Genomic DNA, 25602 nt, shown 5'->3' with positions numbered 1-25602 from the left:
TAAATATTTTAAGGATAGAGTATGGCAGTCTCTCCTAAGCATGTTGATGTTTCTTGCAGAGTTCAAGTCTTATTACAGTTTGTAAATAATAAGAATTAGCAGATGGAAGACTCAATTAGCAGTAGTACCACTTGACCCTATGTGCTATAAAATCTTTGTCTCAAACAGATAGAGTTAGGGAAATTTTGAGTGATATATCACATGGTTTAGAGAATGGTGTATGTCTTTCTCTCCGCCATAATTCTTCATATTTTGTTCATTGACCTAGAATGTTATTTTACTCCAATTCTTATTCCTAGTTATCTTTCAGTACTTGCTTCAGCATCTTTTTCTACAGGAATATTTCCCTGAACCTTAGTAGACTTGGCTTGATTGTTCTTAACTCCTGGGCTTACTTCTACCAAAGAACATGTAAATTACAGATAAATTTTTATTTTTCTGCATCCCACACAGTACTGCATACTCTGTGTTGGTAAGGACTACATCTTGATTTCTGTTTCCTATTCACTTAGGAAAGGGACTTGGAACATACTATAAATTCTCCATATTTGGGCTGACAGTATAAATTAATAATTAGGTAGTTATATTGAATCTTGAGTGTGGTAGACAAGAAGAGTTAGCAGGTGAAATATCCAAATGTTAAGTTTAGAAAAGAATCCGTGGAAAAATATTGCAGCTACAATGTGGATTGAGGCAGTTCACGAATAATCACTTTTTTGTGTACTTGTACATACAACATTTTTTTCTCTCTTTTCTATCTGTGGACTTCCTAAGCCAATTTTAAGTGCCACTAATTTAGTTAAACTTTCACTATTCCCAGTTTAAAATAACTGACACCTTCCTGTGTTCTTTTACTATTTAATTTCTATTTGTTTTACATCATAGTTTCTATCATGCTAGCTTTACATCTTGACAGAGTATAGCATAGTGATTCAGAGACAGTAGAGCATAATGTTTAGGGAGTACTTACCTGAAGTCAGAATAACCACAATTATCAACCTTGTCAAGGTTGTTAATTACCTATGATACTACAGACAATTTATTTAAAGTCTTTTCATCAGGTTCCCCAAGAAAGAATGGGGACAATAATAACAGCTACCTCAGTGGGCTATTGTAAGGATTAAAAGATACAATATTTACAAAACACTTAGATCATTACCAAACATATGACATGTTATCATGTACTTATTCTCCCCTTTGAATAGTAAACAAGTTGAGGACATCAATAACTTTTTTGTTTTACTTTTTTGTTGTTTTTAACATCTTTATTGGAGTATAATTGCTTTACAATGTTGTGTTAGTTTCTGCTGTATAACAAAATGAATCAGCTATACGTATACATATATCCCCATATCCCCTCCCTCTTTCATATCCCTCCCACCCTTCCTAACCCAACCCTCTAGGTGGTCACGAAGCACGGGCTGATCTCCCTGTGCTATGTGGCTGCTTCCCACTAGCTATCTATTTTACATTTAGTACTGTATATATGTCAATGCCACTCTCTCACTTCGTCTCACCCTACCCTTTCCCCTCCCCATGTCCTCAAGTCCATTCTCTATGTCTGCGTCTTTATTCCTGTCCTGCCCCTAGGTTCTTCAGAACCTTTTTTTTTTAGATTCCATATATATGTGTTAGCATATGGTATTTGTTTTTCTCTTTCTGACTTACTTCACTCTGTATGACAGACTCTAGGTCTATCCACCTCACTACAAATAACTCAATTTTTTTCTTTTTATGGCTGAGTAATATTCCATTGTATATATGTGCCACATCTTCTTTATCCATTCATCTGCCGATGAACACTCAGGTTGCTTCCAAGGACATCAATAACTTTTTATTTAGTTTTTTGTGCTGCAGTAAATAATACAAATTCTATCAAAATTCCTTGTTTTGTTGTTGTTTTTACCATTTGATCTTTGAAATATGCTCTTTTCCTTACAAAGTTATATTTATTTTCTTTCCCCTCCTTATCTGAAATTGTTTCTTTTCCCCTTTCATAATACCCAGAAGTTTAAAAGTACAAACTCAACATCACCAATTTTATTGTGTGTTGCTTTTTAAACTGGTCACACTAAGCCCTCTTAGTAATAATTGTGTTGCCTTAGTATAACTATGTCTACATTATGCTTTTGTGACTAAGCTCCTGACTATTGTATGCTGGAATTTCAAGAATTCATAAGGGAACAAAATAACATGTCATTAACTCTCAGGGAATGTTCACCAGAACTGTTCTGAAAGCTTTGAACCCCTGAGTTATTCACTAAACTCTGACAACCAACCCACCGAGTCCCATTCATTCTTCATCTTTGTATTTGCTCTCACTGAGAAGAATGGTCCAAATAGGGAAGTAGAGCACTCTAAAAGATAATGTACCAGATTAGATTCCAGGAAGCTGGGGACCAGTTCCTGGCTCTGACATTCATTACCTGTGTGAAAAAATCAAAGGGATTTAATGTCTCTTGATCCTAATAGCTTCAGCTACTAAATGAGGAGGCTTGTCTAAGTCAGTGGTTTTCATTTTTTGGAACACGGAAGTAACAGAATGGGTGTCAGTATTTTTTTAAGTTAGTAAGTATTACTGAATGCCTGTAGAAATATAAACATGTTCGACACAAAATGTACTTTTTGTGATACCAGATCTCAGTTGGATTTTTGTTGTTACTGTTGTTTGAAGAATTAATGGAAGCAAATGTAAATGTACTAATTACTGCACCAATTATTCCTAAGGTATTTTACATTGTATTCTAAAGATCAAAGAGATTTTAATTTTGATCATTCATTCAATGGATTCATTTACTTGTTCATTCAGTACATAATTAAAGAAAATATATTTGTTAATATTAGGGATATAAAAATGAATAAAGCATGGCTCCCAAATTTGGAATACTCTGGAAATATCATGAGTGAAGATACATTATAGTGCACAGAAGGAGAGAATGATGTACCTGAATACCTTCTCTGGAGATACAGGTTGCAATGAAATATATAATGTAGTACTTTACATCTCAATCCTCTAGAAACTCTCTAAACAAGGAGCATGGCTATTTAACCAATAAGAATTTCTGCAACTTAAAAGAAGTGAATAATTTATTCTGGGTTGTGTTTAAGAAGCTGTTGACTTTGAAGTTTCTGCCAGATAATTCTGATCTAAAAATGTACCAATTTCTTAAATACATTAATGTGCCCCTGTGGAAAGGAATTTACTTTGATGCTTTTAACACTTTATTGATACCTCATGAAGCCTAAAACAACTGATAAAAGGTGGTTTTTGTTTTCCAAACTTTGGCTTACTAGTTCTCTTAGGAATCAATGTCAACACTTCCAATGAGGTATTTTGTTTTTGGGGCAGTGGAATGGGTGCTTTCAATCCTGATTCAAAAGAATCAATTAAATATTATTTTAAAATGGTGCAATTTTAAAGATATTATTATCTCCACATTGTATTATAGACAATTATCACAGTTATATAGACCATTTCATATTTCAACTTTTGTTTACCAAATGTGAAGCAAATTCATTATTTTAAAAATTCCATTTGACTTACAGAGTTTTAGTTTTTAATCCCAATTTTCTCTTCTAAATCCCAAAATCCCCAGGGGCAAATAGACACATAACATTTATGTTTTAAGCCATTTCTCATTGTCCAATTAGGGGAAAAAACACACTGTACAATTGCTTTCTTTCCTTTTGAACACATGCCAAAAACCCCCTTATTTCATTCATTGTAGTAAGTGGAAATTTACCAAACAATGTTTCAAAGACAAATCATTTAGCAGCAAAATAATGTCTCTAGGGCTTCCCGTAAAGTGAGGACAAAGTGCTTCATAGCTCTATTTGAAGCTGGTTAATAAGACACAAATGTAATAGGCTTCACTGCATTTAACTTCAGAAAAAGCACCAATATCTTCAAAGGTGAACCTTGGATTATTGCTTCTGCAATTTGTTTAGGCAGCCAATGCACCACAACTCATTCCCAGCCTACAAAGTGCTTTTGTTAGTGGGAAATAGCATACAATAAAGCTAGATTTCCTGGTGCTTTATTGACTCATGATCAAGTAGATGTTGAGAATTTTTTGTCTACTTTCAATGACTCTCTCAAATATTCTAAATGTTTGCAAAATAATAGCATCTTTAAGTACCTTACGGTTTATTTAAGATGATTGTAATTCTTTGGATTTTTTTGTTTCCTTAAACTGTTTTAATATTCTATTTTCAGATTGCCTATATTTGTATGAATCTTAGAACTACTGTAAAAATTATTTATTCCTCTAAATGTGGAAGTTGCACATTAATGTCAATACATCAATGTTCCTAAACTTCATGATTATATTTATTCTGATGGAAGTGAAGCATTACAATCTCTCATAAACATTAACTTAAAGTATGCCATTATAGTGTGTTTTGTCAGTTGTATTTTGCATTACTTTGTAAGTATTATATAGTGTGATGAGAATATCTGGAATGCAATATATTACTACATGCTACCAACATAACTGATTTCCCTAGCATTCTTAGATTCCATAAAGTCTGCCCATTAAACATGATTTAACAAAGAAACATTAATAGTTTATTTAGTTTCCATTTAGTTCCTAATAGTTTCCATTTGTTAGGTGAATAATAAAATATTTGAACATCAAGGTTACTATAGAAGTATAGGACAAATATTTTTATATCAAGCTTCAAATTACAGAAATATTTAAAGACATTTATTTTAATAATAATATTAATTTAGAATTTTCTTTATAAGCATATATCAACCATTGTTTTTAATTCTTTTTAATTTACCTGTAATTATAAATAAATTATGAAATAAATATTAAAATTAATGTTACTGGCACTGAATAAATTTTGTGTTAAACTGATGATTGCATTTTAAAAACAAACATATAAAACTCGCATATTTTAAAGAGATCATTACATCACTTTATAATAACATTATCCCTGAGGACAACATAATAAATGGAGTTCTATTACCTGTGATATCTGAGTACTAGAACCGTCCAGCTTTATTGACAACTTGGAAGCAGTATTCTGGCAAGGCATCAGGCTTAGCTATAAGATATTAAATCATCCAAACTCCAGGAAAATCTTGACTTGAGATATTAAGAATATATCCAAGAATCAAAGATATAAGCAGATGTGGAGTTCCTATATAAGAAGGAAATGGAAATCAAGTACATGCAAGTATCCCTTACACCACAGAGCATCTTGTCACCACTAAGTATTTTTTTTTTTGATAAATGCTGCTAACCCATAAAAAATTTAATGTGTTGATTTAGTTTTATTACTCCTGTGTGTTGACTTCCACTTGAGATAAAATTGATCATAAGGTTGAAATCCTTGCTGTCAAATAAATTGCACAAAAAATGCCAGTGTTCTAAAGAATAAGCTACAGAGCACACTTCCTAAAATTATCCTAATAAAGAAAGTGGAACTGATCAGTAATGTAGATGCCTAAACAACTTGAAGTCTTTTAGTTCAAGGACACATAATAGAAACTTAAAAAGAAATCCATTTCTTATTTTGATAAGTGCAAAGCAAAATTGCTTCTAGCCTTTGAAATCAAATGCTACTGGCAGTGAAGTGAGCACCCTCAAATCAATATACACACCTTATATTTACATGTAACCCAGAAGCCTCTAAAATCAATATGAATGCCTTAAATTTATATGCAATCTAAAGTTGAAGATTTAGGTGGATTTTGAACAGTTGCAGAGAATAAGAGATTGATCTAAATTTGCAGATGCATTCTCTATCTGTCTCAAAGGATGGTTTTCTCCTAAGAAATGGTCTGCAATTGAAAACACTCTCTCTTTTAATCATTTTCATTCATATATATATAAATGAATGAATGAATGGATAATGAATGATTGATGTAGGAATTAGCAAATAAATGGACACGGAATATTAACTTTTTATATATATATATAAAATCTAATATGTATCAGATAAAATATACACCTAATTACATATATACCTAGTATATTATATATATCTGAATAATATATATAGTATTATTAATCACTTACTAATTGAGCAGCTGTTATCCACTTGTAGATGCACAATGGTGCACAAAAGACAGTTGTTGTGCCTTTATCATGTAACTTATAGCCTAGAATGATACTAATTGTAAAGATACTGTAATGTCAAGAGATTGTAGAAATTTATATTATTAATAAAAAGAACTGGATCTAAAACACCCAAATAATTAAAACAGAAAATATAAAATTGAAACAGTTCTCAGTTCACAACGGCAGAGTAGAAGGACGTGCACTCACTTCCTCTTGCGAGAGCACCAGAATCACAACTAACTGTGGAACAATCATTGGCAGGAAGACACTGGAACTAACCAAAAAAGACAATCCATTTCCAAAGACAAAGGAGAAACTGCAATGAGATGGTAGGAGGGGCACGATCACAATAAAATCAAATCCCATAACTGCTGGGTGATGACTCACAAACTGGAGAACAATTATACTACAGAATTTCACCCACTGGAGTAAAGATTCTGAGCCCCACGTCAGGCTTCCCAACCTGGGGGTCCAGCAATGGGTGGAGGAATTCCCAGAGAATCAGACTTTGAAGGCCAGCAGGATTTGATTGCAGGACTTCGACAGGACTATGGGAAAGAGAATCTCCATTCTTGGAGGGCACACACAAAGTAGTGTGTACATGAGGACCCAGGGGGAAGGAGCAGTGACCCCATAGGAGACTGAACCACACCTACCTGCTAGTGTTGGAGGGTCTCCTGCAGAGGCAGAGGGCAGCTGTGGCTCACCGCAGGGACAGGACACTGGCAGCAGAAGTTCTGGAAAGTACTCCTTGGAATGAGCCCTCCTGGAGTCTGCCATTAACCCCACCAAAGAACCATACAGTGCTGGGTCACCTCAGGCCAAACAATCAACAGGCAGGGAATGCAGCCTCACCCATCAGCAGACAAGCAGATTAAAGTTAAACTGAGCTCAGGCCACCAGAGCAACGCCCAGCTCTAACCACCACCACTCCCTCCCATCAGGAAACTTGCACAAACCATCCTCTTAGATAGCCTCATCCACCAGAGGACAGAGAGCAGAAGCATGAAGAACTATAATCCTGCAGCCTGTGGAACAAAAACCACATCCACAGAAAGACAGACAAAATAAAAAGGCAGAGGACTATGTACCAGAAGAAGGAACAAGATAAAACCCCAGAACACCAACTAAATGAAGTGGAGATAGGCAACCTTCCAGAAAAAGAATTCAGAATAATGATAGTGACGATGATCCAGAACTTCGGAAAAAGAATGGAGTCAAAGATCAAGAAGATTCAAGAAATGTTTAACAAATACCTAGAAGAATTAAAGAACAAACAGATGAACAATACAATAACTGAAATGAAAACAACACTAGAAGGAATCAATAGCAGAATAACTGAGGCAGAAGAACAGATAAGTAACCTGGAAGACAGAATGGTGGAATTCACTGCCACAGAACAGAATAAAGAAAAGAGAATGAAAAGAAATGAAGACAGCCTAAGAGACCTCTGGAACAACATTAAACGCACCAACATTTGCATTATAGAGGTCCCAGAAGGAGAAGAAAGAGAGAAAGGACCCAAGAAAATGCTTGAAGAAATTGTAGTCAAAAATTTCCCTAAGATGAAAAAGGAAATAGCCACCAAAATCCAGGAAGCACAGAGAGTCCCAGGCAGGATAAACCCAAGGAGAAACACACTGAGACACATAGTAATCAAATTGGCAAAAATTAAAGACAAAGAAAAATTATTAAAAGCAACAAGAGAAAAATGACAAATAACATACAAGGGAACTCCCATCAGGTTAACAGCTAATTTCTCAGCAAAAACTCTACAAGCCAGAAGGGAGTGGCATGATATATTTAAAGTGATGAAAGGGAAGAACCTACAACCAAGATTACTCTACCCAGCAAGGATTTCATTGATTTGATGGAGAAATCAAAAGCTTTACAGACAAGCAAAAGCTAAGAGAATTCAGCACCACCAAACCAGCTCTACAACAAATGTTAAAGGAACTTCTACAAGTGGGAAACACAAGAGAAGAAAAGGACCTAAAAAAGCAAACCCAAAACAATTAAGAAAATGGTCATAGGAACATACCTATTGATAATTACCTTAAATATGAATGGATTAAATGCTCCAACCAAAAGACACAGGCTCGCTGAAAGGATACAAAAACAAGACCCATATATAGGCTGTCTACAAGAGACCCACTTCAGACCTACAGACATATACAGACTGAAAGTGAGGAGATGGAAAAGATATTCCATGCAAAAGGAAATCAAAAGAAAGCTGGAGTAGCAATACTCATATCAGATAAAATAGACTTTAAAATAAAGAATGTTACAAGAGACAAGGAAGGACACTACATAATGATCAAGGGATCAATCCAAGAAGAAGATATAACAGTTATAAATATATATGCACCCAACATAGGAGCAATGCAATACATAAGGCAACAAATACTATTACATTAAATCATGATTATAGTACATAGGCCAGGAAAAATGGCTGGAATCTTTGGAATTCCCTTCACCCACTAACTCAACAAAACTCAGATTTGTTATAGCTTAAAACACTGAGACACATCTTCTTGAGCTACCCAAGCATAGCTGCTTTTCACTAAATAAATTGTTCATGATCTAATTGGTCATTTGCATATCATACAAGGTTTGTGCACCTTAAAGACAGAGAGTGGGGGAAACAGCAAATCTGTTAAGAAAATACAGTTTATATTAAAAACTAGAGCTACTTTTAGCATAATATATTGAATGGATATGTGCCAACATTTTTGTTAAAGTTTTCGCAAATTCTCCATCTGCCAGAATTGAAAATATGAGCTTCTGGCCTTTAAGAGCTGTGTAACAAAGATCCAAAATTGGAGAATAGAGTATTAAAAAACTGAAATTAATTCACATCTGATTATTTAGAAAGCTGTTAAATGTGAATGTGAATTTTTGATATCTAAAATAACGTCACTAAAAGCAGGCAATTAGGAGACATCTGCGCAAGAAAACAAAAACAGCAAAAACTTTTCCAAAACTAGCACAACAGTGATTTAATTAAACTTAATTCTATATTTAGAATTAAAATTGAATGACTTCACAGATTGCAATCAAGACCACCAAAAATGTACTTCAACAAAAATATTATAATCAGACCACAATTTAAACCTAAATATACTTAAGATGTCATTCTTCACTTGAATTTCTCTCAAAAGCTTCAGATTGCGAATTGCATTATTTTTATTGCTTTCCTTCTCATTTAGCACAAATTGTCTCTTTTTAGTTTAATTATGTGCCCATTAATAGACAAATGGATAAAGAAGATGTGGCATGTACATATGATGAATATATATTACTCAGCCATGAAAAAGAATGAAAATTTGCCATTTGCAACAACATGAATGGAACTAGAGTGTATTATGCTAAGTCAGACAGAGAAAAACAAATGCTGTATTATTTCACTTATATGTGGAATCTAAAAAACAAAACAAATGAACAAACCTAACAATACAGAAACAGATTCATAGAACAAACTGGTTTTTGCCAGAGGGAACAGGGGTGGGGGGATGAGTGAACTAGGTGGAAATTAAGAGGTACAAACTTCCAGTTACAAATGAGTCACAGGGATGTCATGTACAGCACAGGGAATATAGTTCAATAATATTATAATAACTTTGTATGATTACAGGTGGTAACTGGACTTATCATGGTGATAATTTTGTAATGTACAAAAATATTGGATCACTATGTTGTACACCTGAAACTAATATAATATTGTAAGTCAATCATACTTCAGTTAAAAATTGACACAGCAATGGCATTAAAAAATGTTTTAAACATTGTATTAAGTTAAAAATATTAAATTCCACATATAATCTATGGCATAAATGGCACCTGTTCATCCACAGCCTGTACTACAATGAATAAAAATAGGCACATCATGTTCTTGATATTTCCTCATTAAGCTTATCAAGTCCAGAATAGAATCAAATGATGAGGGAACACCATGGTCTGGCCAGTTCACATAATGTAACTGATATAGCCTATGAGATTCATCTTGAAATTCAAGTAAGAGTGTCCTAATGAAGTAGTATGTTCTTGTTTGTTCAGCTTCATAAGAAATTTTAAATGGTGAAAATGTTATAGGGTCTTCTCCATACAAAGGCCAATAGTGCTCACATTTTTTCCTTCCCATCTCAAATTCACGACAGGCCATTACAATGATTACAACATTGTACTCCCATATCATCCTCCAAAAATCTATTACTGTATTTGCTAAAGGTCCTTGGGTTGCCACATATGCCTTTGGCCCATAAGCACCTTTAATATAATTTGCATTGATATAGTCTGAATCTTGAGAAGGAGTCTTTAAAGTCAATTTAACTCGGCTGTGGTCAAATGGCAGTATGTCCTTATATCTGTTCTTTTTAACATTTTCTTCTTTTTCTCCAGTGGCTGTGGTATAAATCTTTTCTGTTCTATACTTTGTTGACAATCTTCTTAGTTGCTTGCCCACTCCTGAGACCAGCTTGAGCAAAGGGCAAGGTTATAGATTTTTGATAAATGGTAACTGGTAAAATAAATATGATGTTAGAAGTCATCTCTAGCTAACATTCTAAGTTTTAACATCATGAATTCACAAATTTGTAAAGTCTAGCTTTAAGGGTTGAAGGCTTAAAAAAGTTAATTTCAAGATACATTGAGAATGACTGTATTACCTATGCATGACCTCACACCAGCAACCTCAGAAATAATTTAACTATAAACCAGAATTCAAGTTTAACTATTCACAATGAGAAATGTAATAACTATGGATGTAGGATAACCTTATCTAATTTATTCTTCCCATGAAATTAGATTTTATTATAGGGCCCTATGTGTGTAGATTAGCTATATGTACCCATCTCAATAGATACATACTTAATACCAAAAATAGTAAAAATCTTTGGCCATCTTACTTCTCTGAATAGGGATGGACACAGAACATAAAATGCAGGGCTTCTTTTAAATAATCCTTCAACAACTACCTCTCCTCACAATCTTCCTTGAATCATTGGTTCTGTGTTCTTTGGGGAATTTGGCATATGTTGTGGTGATTCTCAAAACCTTCAATTTTTCCTCAGAAGAAAATTTTATTACTAAGTTCTAAAAGAACAAACAAAAATTCTAAGATAAGAAAGTTATTTTTCTGTGATTCTTTGGAAAAGAATACACTTATTATGATTTATTTGTTTGACTCACATTTTTAAATGTAATCTTTGAACATTTAGAAAGAATATCACTCCATTGTAAATATTTGTATCGTGTACTTTGAGTTGACACATTGCAGTGATATCACGTGTTGCCCTCCTGCTGTTACAAATGAAGGAATTTACAGATAAATTAAGGATCTTGAAATAGGGAAATTATACTGAATCATTCAGGCAAATTCAGTGTAATTATAGGATCCTAATAAGATGGAAGCAGGAAGGTCAAAGTCAGAGAAGATGGAGCAATGGAAGCAGAAGAAGCGGAGATCGAAATGTCATAACTGCTGGCTTGCACATAGAAGAAGTGACCACAAGCCAAGGATTACAGTCAGCCTCTAGAACCTGGAAAAAGCAAGGTAACAGACTCTCTCCTGGAGCCTTTGAAAGGAAGTCCTAGATTTTAGCCCAGTGAAAACCATTTAAGATTTTTGCCCTCCAGAACTATAAGATAAAGGTGAAAGAAAATATTAATAAATTTGAGTTCTTTTAAGCCACTATGTTTGTGGTAGTATTTCACAACAGCAACAAATAATTAATACATATAGTTAATCAAAATAAGTCCTCGTAAGTGGAATAAAGAAAATTAGAAAGTTAATTTCTAATTAGAAAAACATAAATAAAACATAAAAGCATTATCCTGAACAAAAACTATATTCTATAAAAATATTCCTTTACTTAATGCTAAACAACTAGGTATTGAGTAATGTTTAATCATGTTGACAGATCCTTTCTGAACCTCAGCCCCACTTTATGTGACCTTAGATAAGCCTGAGATTCCTTTTCTATAAAATGAGCAAAATGTTTATGAAAAGGGCTAGAACAGTACCTCACACATTATAAACAATCAACAAATGCTACTCATCTATTTGTTTCTGGTTATTATTACATCTTATTACATACCTTGCAAATAAAAGCTATATTTGTAAAATATAACATATAAACTGTGACAGATTTCTAGATCACTGTTCAGTCTTCAATCTGAAAATTTCAAAATTCTGTGAGCATGATAGATTATAATATCTAGTTATTTTATGGCATTATAGTTTAATTAACATGGGAACTACATAATTACATCAGATCAATAATAAAAAACCCCATAATCTCCCCAAATTAAAAAACAAGGCAGAAAAACACAGTAAGCATTCTAAATAAATTGCCTTTCTTAGTATACGTGTTGTAATATGTCAAGCCTGAATTAACAACAAAATCTAAACTCCTATTTAATGCCTCTGAAAACATACAGTCTCCTTCATCTCCCAGCTTAATAGAAATCGGATATAGACATGATGTTAGACTATAAACTGAAAATTCAGAAACCTAAAACAGAGTAATAAATTTCTTTTTAACATCATGCTACCAGCAGAGTAGTCAATAATAATTGTTTGTAGAAAATTGTTTAGCCTTTCCTCAACTATGGCTTAGAAAGTAATTTCATCTGAAAGTATTCTATTTTAGCTGACACTAAGGACCTGCCTTTGTGAGTTCTATTAAATTCTTATGTACTGTGGAATTGTACTTCAGGGTAATTTACAAACTATATGTGTGATTGGTGATTAAAATTATCTTCAAAAACAGAGTTCTGTATTGATAACAATTTTCTGCCTATTGAAAGAGGAAGTGAACAATCAGGAAGGCAATAAGCTATACTTATGTGTTCTTACACAAAGGTGCTCAGTAGATCTCTTCTCAAGATAACTGCAGTCAATTCAATTAATTTCTATAGAGAATCTGTATAAAGTTTTTATTATTATCATCATCATTACCATTATCGTTATTTTACTTTGTCTCAACAATAATTCTGTTGTTCTATTTACTGCTTTTTTACCAAACACATAAAAAAATCAAATATATTTTGGGTAGTGAAGTAATTTTGTATGCAGTTTTAAAGTGATCCCTGAAATTAATTTAGGCACAATAAGATATAACTATTATAATATACATGATATTGTATGAATATTATAAAACTATTAGAGAAAAATATTATAAAATAAATATTAAAATATTATTATAAATTTTCAAACTTTATAGAGTAGTAAGAGTATGACATCTATATTGAATTTAAGTAGATTGCTCTTTAGCTTTTTTTTTAATTGAAAAAACTATTTTAATAGGCACACATTTGCTTTTTTTTTTAAATCTTCAACTTTCTTTTTTTTCATTGAAGTATAGTTAATTTACAATGTTTGCTAGTTTCAGGTGCACAACAAAGTGATTCAGTTATACAGACACACACATATAAATATATTCTTTTTCATATTCATTTCCCTGTTCTTTAGCTTTTTGATTGTAGGCAAGATATGTATTCTTTTATAAGCCTTAACATAGATCCTGGCAAATAGAAGATGGTCCATATGTCTCTCTCTGTCTCTCTGACTCTCTTTCTCTCTTTTTTGCTCTATGTGTGTATATGTATATATATGTTTCTATATAAAATATGTACATACACAAAAATATATGATTATAGACAGGCATATGCATGTTTATATAATTATATATTATATTTCATGTATAAAATATATCTATAATATTATATATATTAGCTAAATAAATAAATGAACATCCTACAGCATATACTGTGTCTTGCTGTTGATGGCCCTTTCCTTCTTTGTTAGCAATTTATCTATCTCCATCTATACAAGTACCTCCATCACAGTAAAGATGAAGCAAACATTAGGGACAAAAGTAATATGTACAAAAAAAAGTGAAGCAAAAAGCCATTATAGCCCCACTTGTTTCACAATGTATTTTTTGAAGGTGGCTTTCTGGTTTAGAGCTGCAAGCCCATGGCCAAGCTATGTTTCAGGTCTCAGTAATGTTACAGACAGTCCAGTAAACAGAAGTATGACTGTTAGGTATGAGTGAAGAATAGCCTTGCAGATTGTGATATAGGGAGGGATTGAGCCAAAATGTAATGATTTTTAACTAAAATGAAATGAGGTTTCTCACTGTCAGAGAGAGGAGTTATAAGGAGAGAAAGAGTCAAAGGCAACATGAACTATAATAATTGGTGTCAGAATAATTGGTGTCAGAATAGTTTTGGGTGTAAACTAATAACTTTCAATATAGAGATAGGTATAGAAAGAAACATATGTATGCCTGTGTGGATTATGTGTGTGTGTGTTTATGCATGTATAAACATTCATATATTTTGGGATCTATTCTCTGAAAAATCCTCGAAGCAGTGACACCCCTATAACGATGAGCAAATCTAGTACTCAGATCTTGCATTCCTAAATAATTAGAAATATTTCCAAATATCTTTCTCCACTGCAAGGAATACAGATTCTTTGAAAAAATGACCAATAAAAATCTGGAAAAAACAAAGAATAAAATAAACCTGGAAATTTTGCTGTGTCAGAAAATAAGCAAATTCTCTCTCCAAGATATATCAATTTTAATATTGAGATGCAGCTCATGCAGCTCAATATTAAAAAAACAAACAACCCAATCCAAAAATGGGCAGAAGACCTAAGTAGACATTTCTCTAAAGATGACATACAGATGGCCAAGAAGCACATGAAAAGCTGCTCAACATCACTAATTATTAGAGAAATGCAAATCAAAACTACAATGAGGTATCACCTTACACCTGTTAGAATGAGCATCATCAGAAACTTGTAAAAAACAAATGCTGGAGAGGGTGTGGAGAAAGGGGAACACATTTGCACTGCTGGTGGGAATGTAAATTGATATAGCCACTATGGAGAACAGTATGGAGGTTCCTTAAAAAACTAAACATAGAAATACCATATGACCCAGCAATCCCACTACTGGGCATATACCCAGAGAAAACCATAATTCAAAAAGACACGTGCAGGGCTTCCCTGGTGGCGCAGTGGTTGAGAGTCCGCCTGCCAATGCAGGGGACATGAGTTCATGTCCCAGTCCGGGAAGATCCCACATGCCGCAGAGTGGCTAGGCCCGTGAGCCATGGCCACTGAGCCTGCACGTCCGGAGCCTGTGCTCCGCAACGGGAGAGGCCACAACAGTGAGAGGCCCGCATACCGCAAAAAAAAAAAAAAAAAAAAAAAAGACACATGCACCCCAGTGTTCATTGCAGCACTATTTACAATAGCCAGGTCATGGAAGCAACCTAAATGCCCATTGACAGATGAATGGATAAAGAAGGTGTGGTACATATATACAATGGAATATTACTCAGCCATAAAAAAGAACAAAATTGGGTCATCTGTAGAGACGTGGATGGATCTAGAGACTGTCATACAGAGTGAAGTAAGTCAGAAAGAGAAAAACAAATATCGTATATTAACACATATATGTGGAACCTAGAAAAATGGTACAGATGAACCAGTTTGCAGGGCAAAAATAGAGACACAGACGTAGAGAACAAACGTATGTACACCAAGAGGGGAAAGTGGCTGGGGGTGGTTGGTGGTGGTGGTGTGATGAATTGGGAGATTGGGATTGACACGTATACACTGATGTGTATAAAATAGATAACTAATAAGAACCTGCTGTATAAAAAATAAATAAAATAAAATTTTTAAAAAACCCAGTAAGGAAAATAAGCAAATTCTCAAGGAATGAGAGACATCCTGAAAGGTCAGGAGTTCTAATTTTAAGAGGCTCCCACTGGACAAATATGAGACAAGTAAAAGTGAACACACACATACAAAAATATTGTAACAGATTGTTGCTCATTGATTAAATAAGAATTCATAAGTCCATACCAATATAAATAAATGAATAAATATATAAATATGGAGAAGAAAAACTCATCTTTACAGTTAAATGCCAATTAACAAATGCAGAAGAAGTTATGGAATTAGAAAATCACGATTTGGTAACCCTCCTGGCAATAACTGATATAGACAACTATCAATGAATATGAAAAGTAATGGGTAAAAATGTGAAACAGAAAAATTTTCACACACAGTATAAATTTACACAATTTTACACAAAGTGTAATTTTAGTCACAAAGTATGTCATCACAAAATACTCATAATTTACAAAGACAAAGAGAATGAAGATACCTGACAGATATTGCTAAAATTTGGTGATCAAAGTTAACATGACCCACAATAGGGCAATTTTTTATCATGTACCAACTGACATGTTGGAATAAAAAGAATATACATTTCATCTTCAATATCCCTGTTAAAACAGCTAAAAAAAGTAATCATGATGAATATCAGTCAAACAAAGACTGACACAGCATTCAGTAAAATAACTACCTGTAGTATAGTACTTTAAAAAACTCAGGATCATGAAAGTAATGAAAAGACTACAAAAGCATTCCATTGAATGTGATTAGAGAAAGTCGACAAGTGAATGAAATGTGTGATGTAATATTGGATCCTTTGCTATAGAGGCTGTGATTGGGACAACTGGTGAAACTTAAATGGAGTCTGTGGTTTGTCACTAGAAGTGTATTAATGTTTAATTTCCTGATTTGGATGTTTGTATACTTGTTATAGAAGACATCCTTGTTCATAAATTATAGACACTAACTTATTCAGGCTAATGGTTCATCATTTCTGCAAACTGCTCTCAAAAAACCCCAAAAAGATTGATAATAGACAAACAGACAGATATAGATACAGATGTAGATATAAATATATAGATACTGGCAAAGCAGATGAGATGTTAACAGCTGGGGGATCTGGGGTAAGCACATAACAGAATTGTTTACCACCTTTGCACACCCAGAAGCAAGTAGATCTTTTATTCAGGACTTGATATGATGCATTTTATTTTGTTTTTTAATTCTCAGCCACAAATTATCATCTCTACCTTTTCTTCCCTACTCTAAATCCTGGGTAATATTGATATTTTGTTCAGACTTTCAAGGCCCATGCTTTGGTGACCTATTCAATAGGATGGAGATGTGCATACTCATCTCTCTTCAATAATTTGTGAGAAAAAATTCTTCTCAACTGTCACAAATCCCATTTTGAAGGCAAATCAAAATACCTATTAAAAAATACCTATTAATAGCAGGAATATTTCATCAAAATATAACTAAGTCTGATGTTCTTCACTCATCTTTAATTCTGCTATTTTGTTTTCATAAACTCAAAGCGTTTCAGTCACATACAGAAGTGTAAGGAGAATATTTTGCATATGAATGCAAGGTCACTTTAGGTTTTAGCTGTACTATTTGTTACAAAATATCAGCTCATATAGATCGGCATATTCTCTATCACTGAATTAATTGCAAACTTTATCAACATGATTAGGAAAAGAAGCCAAAAAATATAACCAGTCACATTCAGTAAAAAAATCATTTGTTAGACTATATAAATCAGTGTACAACGATTAATATGTTAACTCTATCAGTCATTGGAATCAGGATATTTATTTATTCACCTCATCAATCTGAAAATCATTTCTTACACAGAAATATATATAAAATAACAACACTTACCTCATACACAAGTTCTTTATGAAGATGGAAATATTGAAAATGATCTCCAAGAGATTTCTGGGCATTAATTTTGTAACCTGCAACTTTACCAAATTCATTGCTTAGTTCTAGTAGTTTTCTGGTGGCATTTTTAGGATTCTCTACATATACTATCATGTCATCTGCAAACAGTGACAGTTTTACTTCTTCTTTTCCAATTTGTATTCCTTTTATTTCTTTTTCTTCTCTGATTGCCGTGGCTAGGACTTCCAAAACTATGTTGAATAACAGTGGTGAATGGACATCCTTGTCTTGTTCCTGATCTTAGAGGAAATGCTTTCAGTTTTTCACCGTTGAGAATGATGTTTGCTGTGGGTTTGTTGTATATAGCCTTTATTATGTTGAGGTAGTTTCCCTTTATGCCCACTGTCTGGAGAGTTTTTATCATAAATCGGTGTTGAATTTTGTCAAAAGCTTTTTCTGCCTCCATTGAGATGATCATATGGTGTTTCTTCTTCAATTTGTTAGTATGGTGTATCACATTGTTTGATTTGCGTATATTGAAGAATCCTTGCATTCCTGGGATAAATCCCACTTGATCATGGTGTGTGATCCTTTTAATGTGTTGTTGGATTCTGTTTGCTAGTATTTTGTTGAGAATTTTTGCATCTATATTCATCAGTGATATTGGTCTGTAATTTTCTTTTTTTGTAGTATCTTTGTCTGGTTTTGGTATCAGGGTGATGGTGGCCTCATAGAATGAGTTTGGGAGTGTTCCTTCCTCTGCAATTTTTTGCAAGAGTTTGAGAAGGATGGGTGTTAGCTCTTCTGTAAATGTTTGATAGAATTCACCTGTGAAGCCATCTGGTCCTGGACTTTTGTTTGTTGGAAGATTTTTAATCACAGTTTCAATTTCATTACTTGTGATTGGTCTGTTCATATTTTCTATTTCTTCCTGGTTCAGTCTTGGAAGGTTATACCTTTCTAGGAATTTGTCCATTTCTTCCAGGTTGTCCATTTTATTGGCATAGAGTTGCTTCTAGTAGTCTCTTAGGATGCTTTGTATTTCTGCGGTGTCTGTTGTAACTTCTTTTTCATTTCTAATTTTATTGATTTGAGTCCTCTCCCTCTTTTTCTTGATGAGTCTGGCTAATGGTTTATCAATTTTTTTTTATCTTCTCAAAGAACCAGCATTTAGTTTTATTGATCTTTGCTATTGTTTTCTTTGTTTCTATTTCATTTATTTCTGCTCTGATCATTATGGTTTCTTTTCTTCTGCTAAGTTTGGGTTTTGTTTGTTCTTCTTTCTCTAGTTCCTTTAGGTGTAAGGTTAGATTGTTTGAGATTTTTCTTGTTTCTTGAGGTAAGCTTGTATAGCTATAAACTTCCCTCTTACGACTGCTTTTGCTTCATCCAATAGGTTTTGGATCATCGTGTTTTCATTGTCATTTGTCTCTAGGTATTTTTTGATTTCCTCTTTGATTTCTTCAGTGATCTCTTCGTTATTTAATAATGTATTGTTTAGCCTCCATGTGTTTGTGTTTTTTACGTTTTTTCCCCTGTAATTCATTTCTAATCTCATAACGTTGTGACCAGAAAAGAGGCTTGATATGATTTCAACTTTCTTAAATTTACTGAGGCTTGATTTGTGACCCAAGCTGTGATCTATCCTGGAGAATGTTCCGTGTGCACTTGAGAAGAAAGTGTAATCTGCTGTTTTTGGATGGAATGTCCTATAAATATCAGTTAAATCTATCTGGTCTATTGTGTCATTTAAAGCTTCTGTTTCCTTATTTATTTTCATTTTGGATGATCTGTCCATTGGTGTAAGTGAGGTGTTAAAGTCTCCCACTATTGTTTTCTTACTGTTGATTTCCTCTTTTATAGCTGTTAGCAGTTGCCTTTTGTATTGAGATGCTCCTGTGTTGGGTGCATATATATTTATAACTGTTATATCTTCTTCTTGGATTGATCCCTTGATCATTATGTAGTGTGCTTCCTTGTCTCTTATAACATTCTTTATTTTAAAGTCTATTTTATCTGATATGAGTATTGCTATTCCAGCTTTCTTTTGATTTCCATTTGCATGGTATATCTTTCTCCATCCCCTCATTTTCAGTCTGTATGTGTCCCTAGGTCTGAAGTGGGTCTCTTGTAGACAGCATATATATGGGTCTTGTTTTTGTATCCATTCAGCAAGCCTTTGTCTTTTGTTTGGAGCATTTAATCCATTCATGTTTAAGGTAATTATCGATATGTATGTTCCTATGACCATTTTCTAATTGTTTTGGGTTTATTTTTGTAGGTCCTTTTCTTCTCTTGTGTTTCCCACTTATAGAAATTCCTTTAGCATTTGTTGTAGAGCTGGTTTGGTGGTGCTGAATTCTCTTAGCTTTTGCTTATCTGTAAAGTTTTTGATTTCTCCATGGAATCTGAATGAGATCCTTGCTGGGTAGAGTAATCTTGTTTGTAGGTTCTTCCCTTTCATCACTTTAAGTGTATCATGCCACTCCCTTCTGGCTTGTAGAGTTTCTGCTGAGAAATCTGCTGGTAACCTTATGGGAGTTCCCTTGTATGTTATTTGTTGTTTTTCCCTTGCTGCTTTCAATAATTTTTCTTTGTCTTTAATTTTTGCCAATTTGGTTACTCTGTGTCCTGGCATGTTTCTCCTTGAATTTATCCTGTATGAGACTCGCTGCTCTTTCTGGACTTGGGTGGCTCTTTCCTTTCCCATGTTAGGGAAGTTTTCAACTATAATCTCTTCAAATATCTTCTCTGGTCCTTTCTCTCTCTCTACTCCTTCTGGGACCCCTATAATGCAAATGTTGTTGTGTTTAGTGTTGTCCCAGAGGTCTCTTAGGCTGTCCTCATTTCTTTTCATTCTTTTTTCTTTATTCTGTCCACAGCAGTGAATTCTACCATTCTGTCTTCCAGGTCACTTATCGTTCTTCTGCCTCAGTTATTCTGCTATTGATTCCTTCTAGTGTAGTTTTCATTTCAGTTATTGTATTTTTCATTTCTGTTAGATTGTTCTTTAATTATTCTAGGTCTTTGTTAATCATTTCTTGCATCTTCCTGATCTTTGCCTCCATTCTTTTTCAAGGTCCTGGATCTGCTTCACTGTCATTATTCTGAATTATTTTTCTGGAAGGTTGCCTATCTCCTCTTCATTTAGTTGTTTTTCTGGGGTTTTGTCTTGTTCCTTCATCCAGTAGATAGCCCTCTGCCTTTCATCTTGTCTATCTTTCTGTGAATGTGGTTTTTGTTCCACAGGCTGCAGGACTGTAGTTCTTGCTTCTGCTGTCTGTCCTTTGGTGGATGAGGCCATCTAAGAGGGTTGTGCAAGTTTCCTGATGGGAGGGACTTGTGGTGGGTAGAGCTGACTGTTGCTCTGGTGGGCAGAGCTCAGTAAAACTTTAATCCGCTTGACTGCTGATGGGTGGGGCTGGCTTCCCTCCCTGGTTGCCTGAGGCAACCCAACAATGGAGCCTACCTGCGCTTTTTTGGGGGCTAATGATAGACTCTGGGAGGGCTCACGCCAAGGAGTACTTCCCAGAACTTCTGCTGCTAGTGTCCTTGTCCCCCCGGTGAGCCACAACCCCCCACCCCGCCTCTGCAGGAGACCCTCCAACACTAGCAGGTGGGTCTAGTTCAGTCTCCCCTGGGGTCACTGCTCCTTCCCCTGGGTCCTGATGCACACACTACTTTGTGTGTGCCCTCCAGGAGTGGAGTCTCTGTTTCCCCCAGTCCTTTCAAAGTCCTGCAGTCAAATCCCAGTAGGCTTCAAAGTCTGATTCTCTAAGAATTCCTCCTCCTGTTGCCAGACCCCCACGTTGGGAAACCTGATGTGGGGCTCAGAAGCTTCACTCCAGTGGGTGGACTTCTGTGATATAAGTGTTCTCCAGTCTGTGAGTCACCCACCCAGCAGTTATGGGATTTGATTTTACTGTGATTGTGCCCCTCCTACCATCTCATTGTGGCTTTTCCTTTGTCTTTGGATGTGGGGTATCTTTTTTGGTGAATTACAGTGTCTTCCTGTCAATGATTGTCCAGCAGCTAGTTGTGATCCTGGTGTTCTCACAAGAGGGAGTCTGATTCTGCTTTTTAAGCAAGCATTCATCTTGGCTGAACCACAGTTTTGTCATCCCTGTGGGGAGAGGAGCTCAAATCTCAATTATTTTTTTTAACCTTATCTGTAGTTCTTAGAGTATGCCTCAATTCAGAGTTCAAGAGTCAGTCAGAAACTGGCAATTTTATAAACAGATATGGACCTCTTCCTCTCTGGCCCTCTCATTTCCAGGATTTTCCCTTTCACTTTACATTGGTTCTGGTAGTGCTAACTCTATCTTCTATCTCTTTAAATGTTTAAGCTTGTTTTTGTTTTGTTTTTTCTAATAGGACTTGAATTATCCCTGATGGAGATGACTGGGGTTGAAGGTCAAGAAAATATCTATGAAAGAGAGAATGCTACTTAGTGCTATTTTTTATTCAAGTTTGATTTTTATTTACCAGTATCTAAGTGCTTTTGGTTATATTTAGTGGCTTCAGGTGCATTTTTGTTTACCAAAATTTATAGGTTTTATCTATGGGAAGGGTGGTCTTGTTGAAGCTGCCCAGCCATGGCCCAAGGCACCACTGGTGAAGTATTTTTTACACAATGGAAAAAAAAGTAGTACTATATTATCTCTCAAGTACGGTTGACACTTGAACAACACAGGGATTAGGGGCATTGACCTCTTCCCCCTGCACAGTCAAAAATCCATGTATAATTTTTGACTCCCCAAAAACTTAACTACTAATAGCCTACTGTTGACTGGAATTCTTACCTATAATATAAACAGTTAACGTATATTTCTTATTTTATTCTTACAATAAAGTAAACTAGAGAAAAGAAAAACATTATTAAACAAATCATAAAGAAGAGAAAATATTTACAGTACCGTACTATATTTATGCATACTGTAAGTTTACATCATCTGTTTATAAGACGAGTTGTCTGTCAGTACCTATATCAATATTGTTTTATATGATGCAAAACACTGTAGATGATATATGTATCACTACTAGACATTAAAATTTTTAAAAAAGATAATGTGAAAAAATATTTTTACAGGTAAAACAATTCATACATTGATAATGGAAGAAGCAGCAACATGATTTCTTTATGGTAGGCTAGTGTAATCTGTATGATTGCTTCATGGTAGCCTAGCCTATACACTAATGAATGAATCATGATAAAATTTTTATGGTAGATAGTATTACAGTCATATTCATAATACAGTATTGGGAACATTGTTACATTTGTTTAAAAAATAATTTACCTGTGATTATAGGCTGATATGCAGTTTCTCAGACTATGAGAGAGAGGCCTATTCTAAGTTCTTTGAAAGCAAAGTTATAAGACAGTAAGAAAACACACTGTTAATTTTATATTAAATATTACTCACGGTATGCTTATATAAGGATAGAATGGCATTGACATACATTTTATGCATTTGTGACATACCTAACTTTATTTTTTCAATATTTCTAGGTTATGTGGGTCATATTATGTAATGTAATTCTCTCTAAGGGTATAATCTTAATTGAATTAAGGTAGTCACAGAATACATATTTATTGCATGATACAAAAACAATAGTTTAAGGTTTTATATTGTTCTTTTGTTTAGAACATATTTGTTTGTTTCTTCACTTTGCTTGACTCTCTATGTTATTTTTTGTATATTAGGTAAAAGAGCCGCCTCTCTTAGTCTTGAAGTAGTGGCCTTACACAGGAGATGAACTTTATCATTCAACCCTGGCCTATCTCTTGGTTGTTCTCAAACCTTTGTGATTGTACCAGCAGCCTATTTCATTTTTAATGGACCCCAGTAGTTGAGGTTGTGCCAAGAACTTTCAGTGTTCCAGAAGAGATCTCATTCACTACCTGGATTCAACATGATTGGAAGCAGATGCTCAGGCAGCAGCTTTTAAAGTGTACAAATATATACAGTCCTGTGGGACTACAAGAATAAATCAGGCTGGCTACCAGAGCCAGGCAATTTGGAGGTCTGAAGTTGATGCCCAGGTGTCAGTTGCAAAAACTGGGACTCCAGATGAGCGTATGAGTTTCTTTCTGGGAGATATCAGAGAGCTGTAGTGAGGCAGATGAAGACTGTGAAGATGTTGCCTTCCAGCCTCCTAACGTGTGTTAAATTATTTGCCTCCCTCTCAGGCCAATGTTTGAAGAATACCAAATAAGCCTCTCCATCTGTTGCCTCCAAGCTGAGCCCTAAAGCCGTAGAGATTGACCCTGCAAGTGCTTTAAGAGCCCTTTCACAGATTATTACAGCCTGTGGTCTTGTGGTCTTGAGCCCGCCCCTTTGGATTTCAAAACTACCTTTTGGGAGCTCATCTCTCAGAAACAGGTCTGAAAAGCTGGGGTGTCTGATGTGGGGTTCAAAGCTTTCACTCCTCACGGACAAACTTTGAGTTTGGAGTCCCCTCCTGACTGTGGGTCTCTGTGCCAAGGATGGAGTTTATGGAGAGATTGTGTACCAGCCTCCCCTACCCACTTTGATAAGGGGTCTTCTTTCATTGGCCCCTCATGTAGGAGTTGCTTAGATGGTTTTTAGGTGTTTTGTTTTTTTTTCCAGAGGGAGTTGTTCCATATTTAGCTGCAGATTTGGTGTGTCCCTGGGAAGAGGGGAGCCCAGGATCTTCCTATGTCACCCCTCTTGAACTGGAGTCCCCCCCACCAAATATTTTTAAAATGTGTGAAGAAATATACAGTAGCCATTCACTTACATTCTCTTGTATGTTTCATGTTTTAAAGTATATTTTAAAATTTTTATTATGTAATATGGAGACAAAATTTAAATCAGCAAAAGCACAATTGCAAAAACACAAACAGTATGTAAAAATAGCATTAAACATTTAGGAGATTAATTAGGTATTTAATATGATAGAGTAGAAAGTTTAGGACAAGGCCACAAACTAGGACTGTGGAAGTGCTAAGGGAAATGAACATTAGATAGCCATTACAATAATACCAGAAGGAACTGTTATCCACCCTTTTGAGTGGATCCCCAACAAGAGTGCTTCTGCCAGGTGTCCTTTGAGCCAATAGAATGAGACCGAGTTTGGTTCAGAGGCAAAGGGAAGCTTTATTCTTTATCAAAGAATGGAGAAGTGCATACTCCTGCTCTAGAGCACATGCACTCCCCAAAAGGCTGTGGGTAGGGCTGCTTTTCAGGGTTTCTGTCAGCGGGGAGGGGGTGGAGTTCTCGCCTGTGGGGCGCAGGTGTGCTGCACACTGTGCCCCAGACTGAGGTGCCGGGCGCAGCATCTTTGCACACGGCCCACCATCGCCATGTTGAATTGAGGTGTCGGGCATAGCACTTCGCAGGGCACATGGTGCTGGTGTGTCAGGCACAGCGGTTCTGCACTAGAAACTCTAACTCAGTGTGTTAGGTGCAAGGCCTCTGTACACAACCCACTATAGGTGAGTGAAACTAGACTAAGCCCAAAGGAAGAGATTAGAATTTATCACCTGGATTACATCTTATTTTTTCCTGGGACACAAGTGGGCTTTGCCTGTGACAGTACTATCCATAAATTGAATAGGCAGTTGGCGAAGACGTAAGTGACAAAGATGACTAAAGTTTTATTCATGATTTGTGCACATATTAGGGCCAAAATCTATACCACGGAAACCTAGATTGGCATAAGGCTGACCAGGATACTGTGGTAGTAAAATGCACTGTTTTCCTGTTTGTTTAGGGACATCCGTGACGGAACATTCATACGTGAATGTGTAACTGTTAGTTGTAGATTTGGGTCTGGATCTTAAATGAGTGATGATTGCATAGAGGTGATGTCTGAAGCCATTTCCTTGGTTAGACTCACCCAGGGGTAAAATTACAAAAAAAAAAAAAAGAAGGAAGAAATCCATACCTATGCATTCACTAAATCTAAACTATCATCTAA

The 25602-nt window shown here is 35.0% G+C and overlaps 1 pseudogene; it reads right to left on the bottom strand.

Annotated features, from left to right (window-relative positions):
• Positions 1-9861: 9861 nt before the first annotated feature.
• LOC138842409 (tyrosine-protein phosphatase non-receptor type 12 pseudogene) lies at positions 9862-24987 on the bottom strand (annotated as a pseudogene).
• Positions 24988-25602: the final 615 nt, after the last annotated feature.

This window comes from Globicephala melas, chromosome 18, assembly GCF_963455315.2.
Source record: "Globicephala melas chromosome 18, mGloMel1.2, whole genome shotgun sequence".
NCBI classification, from domain to species: domain Eukaryota; kingdom Metazoa; phylum Chordata; class Mammalia; order Artiodactyla; family Delphinidae; genus Globicephala; species Globicephala melas.
This window is presented reverse-complemented; position numbering and strand designations above follow the sequence as displayed.